At 43.5% G+C, this 17,258-nt stretch overlaps 1 protein-coding gene across 1 annotated transcript in view; it reads right to left on the bottom strand.

Annotated features, from left to right (window-relative positions):
- TRIM2 (tripartite motif containing 2) overlaps positions 1 to 16,352 on the bottom strand; it is a 119,729-nt gene extending 103,377 nt beyond the window's left edge. The window contains exon 1 of the mRNA XM_082653493.1: positions 16,242 to 16,352. The gene's annotated coding sequence lies outside the window, so the exon portion shown is untranslated. The remainder of the gene's footprint in view (positions 1 to 16,241) is intronic.
- Positions 16,353 to 17,258: the final 906 nt, after the last annotated feature.

Here is a 17,258-nt window from a genome sequence, read left to right as displayed (position 1 = left end):
GGGGTAGATTCAGCAAGAGACAAATGAAAAAGGGGGAACAAGTGGCATCTGAGAAATGACGAGTGTGGTTTAAGAGTTTCTAGTTTCTGTGGGCTATCCAAATGCAAATGTCCTAGCAGACAACACTGCCACATGGATCTATAAGGTATTTGGGGGTGTTACGGGCTAAAAACATAAATTAAGCAGTTGCCCACCTATAATAGAAGAAGATAAATACGGGGCTAAAGGATATTCACACTTGCTAGGACTGCCATAACAAAGTACCACAAACTGGGTCTCCAACAACAGAAATTTATTGTCTCACAGTTCTAGAGGCTGGATATCCAAGATCAGTGTGTCAATGGGGCCATGCCCCCCCGAGGGCGCCAGGGAAGGATCTGTGCCAGGACTCCCTCCTGGCTTCTAGTAGTTTCTTGGCTCGTGGCAGCAGTACTTCAATCACATGGCTTTCTCCCTGTGTGAGCGTCTGGGTCCAAATGTCCCCTTTCTATAAGAACACCAGTGATAACTGGATTAGAGGCCACCCTACTCCAGTATGATCTCATTTTAACTAATTACATCTGCCCTTATCTCTATTTCCTGTTTGGAACTTACCCTATTTGCATATAAAGTCACATTCTGAGGTACTGGCTGTTAGGATTTCAACATACGGATTTTAGGGGGACACAATTTAACCCCTAACATTCACACTGTGAATTCACAGCAGGATTGAAGGGACTTCCCCAGGGGTCCAGTGGTTAAGACTTCACCTTCCGATGCAGGGGGTGCAGGTTTGATCCCTGATCAGGGAGCTAAGATCCCACATGCCTCCTGGCCAAAAAACCAAAACATAAAACAGAAGCAATATTGTAACAAATTCAATAAAGACTAAAAAAAGAGCAGGATTGAGTTTGGAGATGTGGAGAAACACTAGTTTTAAGTGGACAAAGAGAGCAGCTCTGGGTGGAAAGTGAGAGGAAAATGATTAGAAAGGTACAAGAGGGGTGACCTACAAACCGTGAAGAGAAATGTTTAAGAGAGGAATGATTAATATTGCCAGATGCTTACAAAGTCAGGCAAGACAGCGCTAGAAATTGCCATTGCCTTTGGCAGTGTGGTAGTCATTGGAGAACTGTCAGAACACATGAACTTCAAAGGGCTTGTTTAGCTCCAATATTTTGTGACTTTAATATCGCTGTCCAGGGACTTCCCTGGCGGTCCAGTGGTTAAGACTCCGCGCTTCCAACGCAGGGGGCATGGGTTCAATCCCTGGTCGGGGAACTAAGATCCTGCATGCCTCTCGGCATGGCCAAAAAAAATAAACATTAAAATAAAACAATAAAATAAAGTCATTGTCCAGCAAACTCCCTGAGAAGTGGAGGGGGTGAGTGACCATTTGTTTGACTCGTCTCCTACAACCAACCTGCTTTCTCAGCCTCCTTTGCAGTTAGGGCTCGAAACTGCGGCCTAGGCTCTGGCAGTCAGGAGGATAGATGCCAGGCTTCGGTCTGGAGGAAAGCAATATGGGAAATCAGACTCTAAGGAAGCTGCTTTCCGTGAGGTGATGGAGTCTGGTAGAAGGGAATGGAGGCCCAGAGGCAGCAGGGGCGAAGGTCCTAGGTGCCTGTGCCCGGAGGAGCAGTACTGGGGCTCATCCTGGAACCACCCTGTGATACCATCCAGGCATTGTTCTCAGTGGGGTAGCCTCCAAGCTTTCAAGAAATGCAAGTCTCTGGATTTCTTGAAGATTCTCTGAGTCATGTAATATTCTTTTGTAAAAAAACCCCAAGCCCACAACTGCTTTTATTGAGATATAATTCACATAGTATAAAATTCATCCATTTAAAGTGGACAACCCATATATATAAAATAGATAACCAACAAGGACCTACTGTATAGCAAAGGCAACTATACGCAGTATCTTGTAATAACCTATAAGACAAACAAATCTTTTAAAAAAAGATATATATATATGTATAACTGAACCTCTTTGTTGTACACCTGAAATTAACACATTATAAATCATACTTCAATTAAAAAAATCTTGAAAAAAAACCAAAGTGTACAATCCAGTGGCTTGTAGTATGTTCACAAGGTAGTGCAACCATCACCACTATCTAATTCCAGAACATTCTCATCACCCTGAAGAGAAACTTCACACACACCAGCTGCTCACTCCCCATTTCCCCCTCCTCCCAGCCCCTGGCAACCACTAATCTACTTTGTGTCTCTGTGAATTTGCCTGTTCTGGACATTTCATATAAATGGAAACATACACCACGTGGCCTTCTGTGTCTGGCTTCTTTCACTGAGCAAAATTTTTTTAAGATTTATCCATGTTGTAGCACATATCCGTACAGCCTTCCTTGTATTGCCAAATAGTATTTCATTGTCTAGTAGGATATACTGTATTTTGTTTACCCGTTCATCAGTGGATTGCTTTCACCTTTTGGCTAGTATGAATAATGCTGCTATGAACATTTGTGTACAAGCTTTTGTCCGAAATATATTTTCATTTCTCTTGGGTATATATCTAGGAGGAGAATTACTGGGTCATGTGGTAGTTCTATGTTTAAAAATGTGAGGAACTGCCAGACTGTTTTCCAAAGCAGTTACATCATTTTACATTACCACTAGCAATATTATATTAGGGTTCCAATTTCCCACTGGGTATAAAGTGGTATCTCATTGTGGTTTTTATTGGCATTTCCCAAAGGCTAATAATGTTGAATATCTTTTCATGTGCTTTTTGACCATTTGTGTATCTTCTTTGAAAAAATGTCTATTAAAATCCTTTACCCATTAAAAAAATTTTTTTAATTGTGGTTAAAAATACATAAAATTTACCGCTTTAGCCATTTCGAAGTGTACAGTTCAGTGACATTAAGTACATTCATTCACATTGTTGTGCAATCATCACTTTTTTGCAGTACGCGGGCCTCTCACTGTTGTGGCCTCTCCTCTCCGGTTGCGGAGCACAGGCTCCGGACGCGCAGGCTCAGTGGCCATGGCTCACGGGCCCAGCCGCTCCGCGGCATACGGGATCTTCCCAGACCAGGGCACGAACCCGTGTCCCCTGCATCGGAAGGCGGACTCTCAACCACTGCGCCACCAGGGAAGCCCTCTTTGCCCATTTTTGTCTTGTTATTTATTTATTTATTTTTGGCTGCGTGGGGTCTTCATTGCTGCACGCGGGCTTTCTCTAGTTGCGGCGAGCGGGGGGCTACTCTCTGTTGCGGTGCACAGGCTTCTCATTGCGGTGGCTTCTCTTGTTGCAGAGCACAGGCTCTAGGCGTGCGGGCTTCGGTAGTGTGGCACGCGGGCTCTAGAGTGCAGGCTCACTAGTTGTGGTGCATGGGCTTAGTTGCTCCACGGCATGTGGAATCTTCGCAGACCAGGGCTCAAACCCATGTCCCCTGCATTGGCAGGCGGATTCTTAACCACTGCGCCACCAGGGAAGTCCCTTTAATTGTCTTTTTAAATTTATTTTTTAATTTTTATATTCTGGAAACAAGTCCCTTATTGGAATATGACTTGAGAATATTTTCTTAAATTCTGTAAGTTGTTCTTTCACTTTCTTGATGGTGTTTTAATATTCTTTAACAACTTCCTTTTATGCTCAAACTAACTAGTGTTGACAATAGCTAAGAACATTGACAGATGTGCTGGGTTCTGTTAAATACCATCTTTTTCTGTCTTTTTTTTTTTTTTTCTATAACAACCTGTCTCACATCACACATTCTATCCAATATTGCCTTAGAATTTTGTTTTTTGGTTTTTTCCTAAAGCCTTTCCTATTCTATCTGAATCCCACCCCATGATATTGTGATTTATAATAAATACATATTTGGTCTTGTTCCATTTCTGGCACAGAGCTCCTAAAATTCTTGGAATTTCCTAAGTGATGAGACCCTTAAGAATGTCTTTTTTTACGTTAATGAGGTGACTTTTGGACCACACCTAAGGATGGGGGCTGGTTGCCAGGAGAACCAACATTGTCATTTGAAGGTTGGAATGTTCAGTCCACACCCTGACCTCTGGGGAGGGGGAGGGACTGGAGGTTGAATCAATCGCCAATGGCTAATGATTTAATCAGTCGTGCCTATGTAATAAAGCCTCCATAAGAACTCAAAAGGACACAGTTCTGAGAGCCAGGTTGGGGAACACATGGAGATCTGGGGAGAGTGGTGCGCCTGGAGACAGCATAGAAACTCCTCACCCTTTCCCCACACCTTGCCCTGTGCATCTCTTCCATCTGTCTGTTCCTGAGTTATAGCCTTTCGTAATAAACTGGTGATCGAGCAAGAAAAATGTTTCTCTGAGTTCTGTGGGCTGCTGCTCTAGCCAATTAATCGAGCCCAAGGAGGGGGTCGTTGAAACCTCTTGTCTGTAGCTGGTGGATCAGAAGCATAGGTGACAACCTGGACTTGTGACTGGCCTCAGAAGGGGGTGGAAGGCGGGGGGGAATGTGTAGGGGGGTGTAGTCTTGTGCGACCAAACCTTTAACCTGTGGAGTCTGATGCTCTCTCGAGGTAGTAGTGTCAGTATTGAGCTGAATTGTAGGACACCCTGCTGGTGTTGCAGATAATTGCTTGGTGGTGTCAGGGGACCCAGCCCCCATACAAACATTGAAAATTGTGCTCAGAACTCTTTTACACCCATATCTTACATTTCCTGGGCACAGACCCAAAGTATCAATGTCCACAATTATGAGCATAACTTCCAGCAGCTCTTCCATTTATTTTCCACCTCTATCCAGACCCCTGCAGACCCCTGCAGCCCTGGGCAGTGACCCCCCCCACCCCTCCCCTCCACTCCCCCCTTTCCTGTTACAGTGCCATATATTCATGCGGGATCTAATGAATGAGATCAATGTCCTATTTAATCTTTGGATTATTTTCAGTGCCCAGGACAAGGCTTTGCAAAAATTTGGAGCACAATAAACGCAAGTTCCATGGAACCAAATCTTGTGCCTTATTTCCTTGTGTTTTTTTATTCTAAAATTACATTTATGCAGTCCTTGATTTTAAACTTTTCTCTTAATGACCACCTTTGGGGGATTAGGGCCTGAAATGGGCAGCAGGGCAAATCTATGATGTTCAATTTATGACTGGAGGAGCGGAATTCTTTGGGGAATTCATCTCTGAGTTTGTGAAATGGTGAAAGAAGGCAAAGCTTTACAGATGAAGTTCTCAGGACCCAGAGAGGAGCTAAAGAGTAGTATTGGGGGCATCGCAGGTCTAAGGTGAAGTTATTTCCTGGCAGATTCTTCTGGGGGGTTGGGCTTCATGACTACCATTGCTCAGTGCTTTGGGGCTACTTAGTCTTTGTAGGCATCTCTGATCTCACCTTCTGCTCCTGGGCCTGTACAGCAGTCTGCAACTCTTCTGAGCAGGTGCTAACTGCAGGGCACCTGTTGGAAATAGCTGGAAAGAGCCCATGTTCATTCAGTCATAGGTCCATACACAGAAATCTGTCGCATTTCTATACACCAACAATGAGAGATCAGAAAGAGAAATTAAGGAAACCATCCCATTTACCATCACATCAAAAAGAATAAAATAGCTAGGAATAAACCTACCTAAGGAGGCAAAAGATCTGTACTCTGAACATTTAGGATGTTGATGAAAGAAACTGAAGGTGACACAAAGAGATGGAAAGATACATCACGTTCTTGGGTTGGAAGAATCAATATTGTCAAAATGACTATACTACCCAAGACAATCTACAGATTCAATGCAATTCTTATCAAATTACCAATGGCATTTTTCACAGAACTAAAACAAAAAATTTCAAAATTTGTATGGAGACACAAAAGACCCCAAACAGCCAAAGCAATCTTGCGAAAGAAAATCAGAGCTGGAGGAATAAGGCTTCCTGACTTCAGACTATAATATAAAGCTACAGTAATCAAAACAGTATGGTATTGACACAAAAACAGACGTATAGATGAAGCAGGATAGAAAGCCCAGAAATAAATCCACGCACCTGTGGTCAATTAATCTATGACAAAGAGGGCAAGAATATACAATGGAGAAAAGACGTCTCTTCATTAAGTGGGTGCTGGGAAAACTGGACAGCTACATGTAAAAGAATGAAATTAGAACACTCTCTAACACAACACACATTCAGTCATAGGTCCAACTGTCTATTAAGCACACACCTTATACAAGGCACCGCTCTGGGCACAGAGAGGAACAAGATACATTTCCTATAATCAGGAGTTGGGTGACAAATAGGGGGTCAAGACAAGCACAATTAGCTATCATCCAAAGCAGAATGGACCTCCAATAAAAGAGGCATAAAAGCTGTTTTGAGGATTCAAGGGAAGAAAAAATCACCCACTTTTTCAAGTAGAAGGAAAGGCTTTATGGAAGGTGGGGAAGGAGAGCTAGGCTTTTGCTTCGATACTCAGGACCTCTAAATCATAATCCCTGTTCTCCAGTAGTTCCCAAACCAGTTGGGATGAACATCATACATACAGTGGCTCCAATTCAAGACCATATATGTTAAGATCAGTATGAAAGAGTCATAGAAAAGCTAGAGGTTATTTCCTATTAGTGTAACCACGAAATACTTTATGGAAGGGTGGACTTGGGCCCTAAAAGATAGAAAGGTTTTATTAAGAAAGGTTTTATTAAAATGCATATTTTGGACAAAAAGCAATTAAATGCTCTAGAAAATTTGGAAAACCCAGCAAAGTATAAAGAATAAAATAGATCATCTATAGACCCACTACCTACAGACGAATACCTTGCCAGACATACAATATGCTTAATAAATATTTGCAATATGAATAAATATCATTACAATTTATTATCTCTATTTTTTCTCATGCATATTTTTATTACATACATAATTTTGGAAAATGCTTTTTTAAAACATATTTATAATATGCAAATTTATATCAGTAAAATTATTTGAAAACACATTTTTAAACAGCTGAAGAATATTCCATTAATTGATATGTCATTTATGCAGCCAATTTTCCAAGAGTTCACAGATTGTTTCTAAATTTCCAATTATTATAAATTAAACTTCAGTGAAATTGTTAAACACACATATTTGTCCACACCTCTATATTCTCAGCATAGATTCCTGTAAGTGGAATTATCCCATCAAGGTGTATTAATATTTCTGGGGCTCTCAAGAGAGTAAAACATTGTGCAATTACTTTCTAGAAAGGTTGTAACACTTTACATTCCCATTAGCAATGTGTGCCATGAGACACACACCCTCACCAGCAGTATCATTTTAAAATATTTGCTAATCTGATAAGGAGAAAATAGTAACTCATTGTTTTTAAATTTTGTATTTATTTGATCACTAGTGATGTGGAACATTTTGAATATGCTCCCTTCCAAGAATATTTTCTTTATGTTGCCAGTTCATATGTTTACATCAAGTGTTGTAAGTGAAATATTTTGGTGGGGGGGAACTTGGAAAGACTCTGCTGTTCTCTCAGCTAGTCTTGGTGTTCTCATGGTTTTCTTTGTGTGAGCATCCTGCCACGGCAGGTAAGTGTGATCTTATTTTTTGAAGATACAGTCTCATTCCTTCATTTTCCTCTGTCTCCCCTTCCCTCTCCCACACACAGCACAGCCAGCTACATACTTCATCTGGTGCACAAAGAAACTGGTCTGTTGCAACCCTGGAGAAAAAATTGATGGCATCAGAATTACTGAGACAAAATACCCAGATTGTCAAGGGCCATCTAGTCACAGTGACTCTTTTTAAGTGCTGATTTCAGAGCGTGAGCAACCTGCTCTTATGCCCTAAGATTAGCCTCCACAGTGCTCCCTCCTGACTCCCTCAGTTCCAACTGCACTGCACTTTCCTGCTTCCTGGTGCCTACTCCTGCTGAGCCTGGTGTGGCCTTGTCTATATCTTCCCCAGTCCACAGCCTGCCTGTCCCTGATTATGATGCTCAAATGGTGGCCCTTGGAGGAGGATAATCTTTTCCTCTGAATCCCATAGCATAGCACGGTGTCTTTTAAAGAATCTCCAGTCTTCTAGGTATTCTGGTTCTTTGTGCATGCAATCATCTCCTTCATTACTTTATATAAACTCTTGGAGGCATCTACTTGAGTAGGGTCTATGTCTTCTTTATGTCTGGATTCCCATAGTACGGTTAGCAGAAATCCAAAAATGTTTTACATATTAAAAAATTCAATGTCATTTAACAGAAACACTAGGGGGAAAAAAAGACCTACTTTGAAAGGGAAAACAAAGCTTAATTTTTCTTTTTCTTTTTAGGCTGTGCAGCACATGGGGTTTTAGTTCCCCAACCAGGGATCCAACCCACACCCCCTGTGTTGGAAGTGCGCAGTCTTAACCACTGGACAGCCAGGGAAGTCCCAACAAAGCTTAATTTTAATTGTAGTGACTCTGGTAACGTTATGGACTGAGTTGTGCCCTCCCTCAAATTCATATGTTGAAGCCCTTACCCCCATTTATTTCAGGGATATTTGGAGACAGGGCCTTTAGGGAAGTAATTAAGGTTAAATGAAGTCATAAGGTATGGCCCTAATCCAATAGGATTAGTGTCCTTATAAGAAGAGGAAGGGACACCAGAGATTTCTCTCTCTCCACATGCAGAGCGAAAAGACCATGTGAGGACACAGTGAGAAGGCTGTTATCTGCTAACCAGGAAGAGGGCTCGCATCAGAACCCACCCATGTGGGCACCTTGATCTTGAACTTCCAGCCACCAGAACTGTGAGAAAATACATTTCTGTTGTTTAAGCTACCCAGCCTACGGTGTTCTGTGATGTCACCCTGAGCAGACTAACACAGTGGTGAGATATTTGGTAGAAATGGAAGAAAGTCAGTCTAAATAAAGGAATATTAATAACTCAATAAAAGAACTCACAGAATCTCACGTTGAGACTTTGGCAGGGGGTGGGGGTAGAAGCTAAAGGGAGAATTGGGAAACATGGCTCCTTTTGTCTTGTCATGAAAGGTCCTCATCCTGCAGCCACTTCAGTCCTCTGTGGCAGAGGAATAAAAACTGATAAAAATTACAACTGGAGTCCAGGAACTAAGAAATTGAATGGGGCTAAATAATTAATTTTAGATCGAATATAAAGTCAGCAGAGAGAAATAAGCACTAAAATAATATTTTACAACAACTGGGAAATTGATAAGGAAATTGCAACTGGCTTCCATTAGAGTAAGAGCATACTTTCTTATAATGTTTTCTTGAAATGATCATATATTGATCTTCTTGGGCTGATCCATTAGCCATGGAAAGATGTACCTGAGTCTTTAGGGACATTGCTGAATAGAGGCATCAGGCCATATCAGAACCCAGTACCTCAAAACCAAATATTAAGGAAGAACACATTAGAAAGCAAAGACAGAAAGAGAACAACTCTCTCTGGGGTCATAATCATTGTTCTCAAGTCCTTGCCAAAAACTCATTCATCATAACTCTGACTATTTTAAATTTGTGTCATACTTTTGAAGTTTCAAAGAAAAAACCTTTCTTGGACAAAACAAAAACAATAGAAACAGGCAAAGGACTTTTTTAGAACTGTATTTCTTAGGAATGTTGTGGTTTAATGTCTATTCAATTCTCGTATTAGAGATGAGAAAAAAAGGAATCAAGAAACTGTTTCTTGTAAAATCTCCTTTTATCCAACATGTGGAGAAAACATGGTGATGACTGAGTCATTTTCTTATCCTTTACAATGGATTCCAATGTATTCTATCCCTAACTTCCAAAAGGTTATATTTAAAGTTTTTTTTTTAATGTATTTATTTGGCTGCGATGGGTCTTAATTGTGGCATGCAGAATCTTTCGTTGTGGTGCTTGGGCTTCTCTGTAGTTGTGGTGCACGGGCTCTAGAGCACAGGCTCAGTAGTTGTAGCGCACAGGTTTAGTTGCTCCGTGGCATGTGTGATCTTAGTTCCCTGACCAGGGATCAAACCTGTGTTCCCTGCATTGGCAGGCAGATTCTTAACCACTGGACCACCAGGGAAGTCCCTGATAGTTTTTTTAATAAATTTTAATGTTAAAATTTTTAGAATGGCAGTACAATTGATTTACAAAGTTGCATTAGTTTCAGGTGTACAGCAAAGTGATACAGTTATATATATTCTTTTTCAGATTCTCTTCCATTATAGGTTATTAAAAGAGATTGAATATAGTTCCCTGTGCTATACAATAGGTCCTTGTTGTTTACCTATTTTACACATAGTAGTGTGTAAATAAACTTTTATTAAGTAGAAATTACAAACAGAAAAGTGCATAAGTTCTAAGGCAATAGCTTCATGAATTATCACAAGGATAATTCATCCTTGTGATAACAGGGTAAACACCATTCAGATCAAGAAATAGAACATTACCAGCACCTCAGATGCTCCCACCGAAATGTAGTTTTGAGGCAGACATATATTTTATTTTCATAAAAATAATACCATTAATGATAGTAAATGCCTGGATTAACTGACAAAATCCAAAAGGTTTATGGACACATCGCCCAGGGGCTCATCCAACTCTTTAGATTCCTTAATCAACTGCATAGCACTCATGGGAATACAAATTAGCATAAGTAACCAGTGTTCCTGGAAAATAATTTTGTGATATATATCCAGATCCTTAAAAACATTTCTATCTTCTGCCCTAGTAATTCCAGCTTCAGAATCTTTCCTGAAGCAATATCAGAAGTGTGGTCACAGACCTATGTCTAGACAGCATCATAAGACCAACAGCTTTGAGATAACTCTGCCACCTCCTAATTGTGCAACCTGGGACAAAATATTTAACCAACTGCTCTGGCCTCATTTTTCTCATTGGTTAAACAGTACTAATAGTAGTCACAAAGATTAAGTTAGTTACGATGCATAAAGAACTTGAAACAGTGCCTGTCACCATTAGCAGTTCAATAAATGTTAAGAATTATTAGCTATTATTACAGAAACATTCATCATTATATTATCAATAATAGGAAAAAATTTTGAACGAAGTTAAATAACCAGAAATAGGGGCCTGAATACATACACTCTTCTGTATACATACAAAAGAATACAACGCATCCCTGGGGGTATCGCATATTGGTTAAAAATGCAGCTTCCGGAGCCAGAATGCCAGCCTGCCCCTGATCAGCTGTGCAACCTTGGACAATTTTCTTAACTCTCCAAGCTTGGTTTCCTCACCTGAAAATAGAGAATGATAATACCTACCTTGGAGGGGTAACTGGTTCATATACACAAAGCACTTAGAACAGTGCCTGGCATACAGTTGGTGCTCAATCAGTGTTAGTCCCTCCATTTTAAGTGCTGGAGCCTGACGGCTCTGTGATCTACCACACGCACAAAGCTTCCCAGTCCAGGGCTGGGAAAGTACGTGCCTGGGAATTGAGGAGATCAGAACAAAACCTAAGTTCCCCTGGCGTTAATAGAAGGAATTAGAGACACAAGCCTCGGCCTGGGGGCTACGAGCTGGAAAGAGTTGTTCCACGGGATGCATCAGAACGGATTGCTTTGATTCAAAGGAAAAACGAAAGACCCCCAAACAAAAACTCCCACCGCAGTAACAAACAAGCCTTGGAGAGAGGAAGGAGCTGGAAGCTTTTCCTCCTCTTCAGCCCCGCCCCCCTCCGCCTCTTTTCTTCTCCCTGCCTGCCGCCCCCATCCCCTTCTCAGGCTTTTCAGAGACTAAAGAACAAAAATGGAGGAGAAGGGAGATTTAGAACCACTTGGGGGAGGAGATCTGCAGTATCAGCTTCCACAGAAAGAACTGGGAGCTGCTCTGATGGGACTCCCTTCCCCACCCGGATCCTAAAACCCTCATAAGGGTGTGGATACAAGGACGTGGTTTCCACCCTAAAGGAGCAGGTTTACAACCAGCCTTGGAAACCCGGAAGGTATTGAGACGTTTCTCTGACCCAGTGACTCCAATTCCCGGAAAGGGCAAGGATCAGCGGTCGCCAAGCCCTCCTTCCACCGGCCCTATTCTGCCCTGAGCCCAGGTCCCCTCCCTAGCAGCAGCTTCCCTCCCCCGAGGATCCTGCCCCAGGTCTGTGTGCAGAAGGCAGCTGGGGAGCCCCGGTCGGTCGGCAAGGAGGCCCGCGTTACCTGAATACACCGGACAGCGATGGGGGATGCTGGGCGGCTGCCAGGGACCCCTCCCGCCCGCCAGCGACAGCGCAGACAATGCCACCCCTGCTTCAGTGCCTGAGTTGAGTGTGGGAAGAAGGCTGCTTTTCTCAGGCTGTGTCACTGCCTTTCCTTGTCACAGTTCCAGCAAGGCCTCTGGGGCTTGTAGGGTCACTGCTATAGGGGTCTTTCCATTTTCTTTTCCTAATGGACGGGCATTAATTAATATTTATGCTGCCCCCCTCCAGTGTGCCCAGATCACAGAGAGTATCCAGAAGACACAATAGCTAGCCTCCCTGAGGGTATACTGAAATGGGCCACATTTCTGAGAAATCAACGATGGCTGCTGTTTTCTCCTTAACAATGCTCTTAAGATAATAGAATCATCCAGTGAGAAGCACAGGACAAGAATCCTGTGTCCTAAGGGTCCTGGTTCTTGTCGCTTGGTTCCCAGCGAAAGAACCTGCGTGTCAGTGACATAGCAAAGAGACTCGGCTCTCCTGGGCAGTCCTGGAAATGCAGGCGCCCGCGGAGCGCTTGAGGACCACGGAAGGAGTTGGCCTCGCAGATTTCATAAGGGCTTTTGCACAAAGAGGCTCCTCAGAAAGATTCTGCTTAGAGCTCCTGCGGTTAAAGTGAAATCACCCAGTGTTGCAACTAGGAAACTATATGGACTTGAAACTACTTTGGAAGACACGTGAGTGCTCTTTATGGTACATAGTTCTGAGGCCAGGTTACAGCTTCAAAGTTCAGCGTGAACTCTGTTTTACCCTTGTGGGCAGAGTGGGAGAAGTCGGAGGGGGGGAAAACGCACCCAATGAGAACTCTGTCCTTGGAGGGTCCCTGGTGGGATCTCAGTGAAGATAGGCTCAGCTCCCTAACACACTGAAGAACACACATTGGACACGGCCTGCCCTGACTAGGTCTGTACCGAGGCTTTGAGGATGCTATAGACTTAAATACCTCCCTCCTACACAACCATTAAGGATGGACAGCATTTGCCAAGTTAGTTCCAGAGACGGGTGTCAAGAAGCATATCTGGTGTTTGTAAAGTCAGAGGTTGGCCCTTTGGCTCCTTGCAGTTTCTGTACAGTCAACGGGTTGAGGAATTTCACTGAAGTTCTATTTTGCACAACAGTTGCAAAACGTGAAGTGTGCCGTTCCCTCAGTGTTGACTCAGGTATGGTACTAGAGAGCAAGGGCCAAGAGTGGGCAAACACACCTGGTAGTTAAAGACCTACATACCAGGAAATGCTCTCCTTGAAAGGCGGAACAGGACTGCCGGTGTGATAAGGGATCCTGTTCCCAGCAGGTTTGGCTTGAGGTGAGAGGATGCTTATCTAAATGGCTCCCAGGGGCTCCCCAGGGGATGAAATCCCTGTCTGTGGTTCTGATCTGCTTTCCATCTTTCTTGATGGGTCCTTTTAACACCCAGGATGACCAAATTGCATGCTTATTAGTTATCATTAATTGCATGTGAGTGGTAGTGTGAGTGTGTCTCACTTGACCATTTAAGTAGAGAATACGTGAAATGCAAGGGATTATAAATGTAAATCAAATTGGGGTTCCATTGCTCTAGGTGGGGAGGCCTTGGGAGAGCCAAGGTCAGTGGGCTCTCTGTCCCTTAGCCATCTGCAGGGCTAACCTTTGTAAACTCACACATGTCAGTCTGTGGTGTGAATGTTTTTCAGGCCACTTGTCTAGCCCCAGATGTGCTTCCAGCTCAATTCTTGCTTGTGTAGCTTACAGAACATTTCAAGGTTCCCTGCTTGGAACCCTCTACAGCATCATCTGGAAACCTCAATCAGAATGGATGAGACGGTTCATCTGAGAGGGAAAAGGTATGATTCCATGCCAAACACTATGGAGGGATGTCTGCATGTTCTATCATCTCAGTCCTCATAACAGCCTCATAACAGTGGACATTATTACTCCCATTTTCAGGTGAGGAAAATGAGAACTGGAGGGGTTCAGTAACCTGACAAGGTCTCCAGTAGTCACTAGAAACCAGAAGACCTGGGATTCAAGTTCAGCTCTGTTTGAGCTATGTTCTGGTCTTGGTGCATTCTACTTTTTACAAAATTTATTATGAAAAATTTAAACAAACACAAAAGTAGATAATGGAGGACTTCCCTGGTGGCGCAGTGGTTAAGAATCTGCCTGCCAATGCAGGGGACACGGGTTCAAGCCCTGGTCCCGGAAGATCCCACATGCCGCGGAACAACTAAGCCTGTGCGCCACAACTACTGAGCCTGTGCTCTGGAGCCCGCATGCCACAACTACCGAAGCCCACGCGCCTAGAGCCTGTGCTCTGCAACAAGAGAAGCCACCACAATGAGAAGCCCGTGCACTGCAACGAAGAGTAGTCCCCGCTTGCCGTAACTAGAGAAAGCCTGCGCGCAGCAACAAAGACCCAATGCAGCCAAAGATAAATAAATAAATAAATTTATATTTTTAAAAAAGTAGATGACGGATCCCTAAATATCTACTACCCTGATAAAACAGGTGTCAAGATCTTGCCACTTTGCTTCATCTTTATGGAACAATTTTCTTTGGCTTCATTTTCTGTCAGTTTCATCTCAGCCAGGATCACTCATTCACTCACATGCTAGGTTTCAACCACACTAAACAAGCAGTTTAGTTGTTCCCTGAATACTGCCTCCTACCTCTGGACCCTTTGGCTCAGTGGTTTCCAGCCGTGGTACACAGATATTCACAAGACCCACCACTGACCGACCACATCAGAGACTTCTAGCACTAGTCACCCTTCCCTCCATGTCCATTTGACCCACTCCTCCTGCGTCTTGGAGACTCCCTTCTGGAATCCTCCCTTTCTCCACAAAGCCCTCACTGATATCCCCAATCTGGCTAAGGGTGGTCCCTCCCTCCCTCCCACCGCGCCTTGTACATATTTCTATCATAACTCTGCCCTGGTGGTTCTCCAACAGACTGTGAATTCTTCCAGGGCAGACACCATGCTTCTGAGCTCTATGTCCCCAGGGACTTGCACATAGTAACTAGGGATCCGTAAATGTCTGAGCAAGGAAGGGAGGACGAGGAAGAGAGCGGCAGGACAGAAAAGGAAAGAACGTGAAGCCATCCTGGTTCCTAACCCTGCCGGTCTTGGGATGTGAGGAGCCCCTAGCACCTCTTCGATAAGCGTTTGGCACAAGAGTTGCCTCCATTGCAGGACGCACTGTGGGTCTTAAAACAGCTAGCTAGCTGGTGGGCAGAGAGAATAAGAAAGAAAATGACGGTCCATCCGCTCGCCCCTGCTGACCGCCCAGCAACAGCACACCTCCTCCCTTGCCTCGTGTGGCCCTCTGTCCTAGGAGAGGTGTCTACTCCGCCACGGGGGGCATCCAGAGTGATGAAATCAGGCACCGATGAACAGCCCTCTGCCCTCGCTCACTGACATGCCGGAAACCAGACAGAGCCCCAGGAGCGCTAGCGAAACCCATTTCAGGGCTCAGCCCCACCTCTCACGTGATGTCCTCTGGCTCCACGAGCTTCTCTCTTGGCTAGTCAAGGACAAATGCTCTAATCGCTGGGGGCTTTCCGTCATTCCTGAGCCCCACTGTAGCCGGCTTTAGTACCTTCTGAGCACTTTTATGGGGCAATAAAACTTTACAGCCTGCAGCTCTAAACCGTTCCCAAATTTCTGAATAGAACTATTTATGGCGAACAAGACTACTACGGTTTGCCCTTTGAAAACACCAGCAGATCTTAGACCCTTTCAAAGCGGGTTAGCTGAGTTACACGGGCTAACAGCTGGCTTACAGAAACCCCCCAGTGGCAAAGCTAAACTCCCGTCTGTGAACAGCTAAGTTAGAAAATAAAACAGGCTTTGAGTCTCACAGCATCACCGAAGTAGCCCTACGCTTTGCCGCTTCCGTGTTGCTTTGGTGTCAAACCCGCTTGCTTGCATCTCTCCCCAGTTTTTTCCTTCCCTGTTCCTTTCTTGTCAGCATTGACAGGGATCCCTATGAGCTTCGCCTGCAAATTCAGAGAACCAATCTCTTCCTTCCGTCTTTAGCAGGCAGAAAATTAAAACCAGGAAAAAGCTAGCAATTCAATCACAACTTGTTTCTCCAAAACAGTGCTCAGGATCAACCAGCCAGCCCACAAAAATCATCACCACACACTTAGAAGCGCCCTTACCAGTGTCCCATATCAGCCACTCCAGTGCATCAGAGACGAGCCTCAGCCTCCTCAGATGTGGGGACTTAGCTCTCTGCAGCCCACAGACAATCGGGCCCATTATAGTCATCAGGCTGCCCAGTTAAAGGGTGGCCCTTACAAAAATATAAACAGCTTGTCAGCACAAGCCAAGGGGGCGGGGCTGCAGCCTCAGGGGACAATGGGAGCCAATGATCAGCCTCTTTGGGTTCTGTTAGCTTAAGATATTGTGTTTCATTTTGAAGAAGGGGAGACAGAGAGCGAACACTGGAAGGCCCAGCCCAGCAGCATGAAAGGGGTCCAAGTTGAAAAGTTTAATCACCGCTCGCAGAGCATTTTCAAGGAGGAGTTTGTATGCCTCGCACATAATAATACATATTTTTAGAACTCACAGACTTTTGTGTTGCACTAGCCATCTCTGGTCTCCTGGGGATAAAAAATGTAGTATTCATTGGGTAGAATGGAATTTTTCAATCAAAGAACAAAGGGAAGGAACAAAGCCCAAGGACAATGCTTTCATGACCCACTTATTTTGTTGAATATAATATCCGATGAGACGTACTCACTACATCTACAGAGAAAATGCTTGAGTTGATACATTTGTCTTCAAAACCCAGAGAAGTGGGCTTATTTTATTCCCCAAATATAAATGCCTCACATTAAAAAAAAAAATGCTCACTTAATCTGATCATACTTACGCACACGAAACAGAAGCTAGTTTGGGAGAAGGCAAATACAGTGGCTGTTTTCTCTCTTCTGAGCTTAACTAAATTCTGCTTGTAAAGCTACTAGATCAGCTTAACCTTCCAATACCCTATGACAATAAACAAGAACCAGAAAATAAACTGTGGCTTTTTTTTCCCTGTATATATTTCTAAATAATACACTGAGGTAAAAATAAAGTTAAGATCCATTTGGCTGATTTGTGGTATCAGGTAAATTATAGGCAAACAAACTTTGAGAAAAATACAGTCATTGCAATTTGGAATAGTCTCTTTA

This window comes from Grampus griseus (genome assembly GCF_964374135.1).
Source record: "Grampus griseus genome assembly, chromosome: 4".
NCBI lineage: Eukaryota > Metazoa > Chordata > Mammalia > Artiodactyla > Delphinidae > Grampus > Grampus griseus.
The sequence above is the reverse complement of the archived record's forward strand: the minus strand, read 5'-3'. Positions and strand labels throughout refer to the sequence as shown.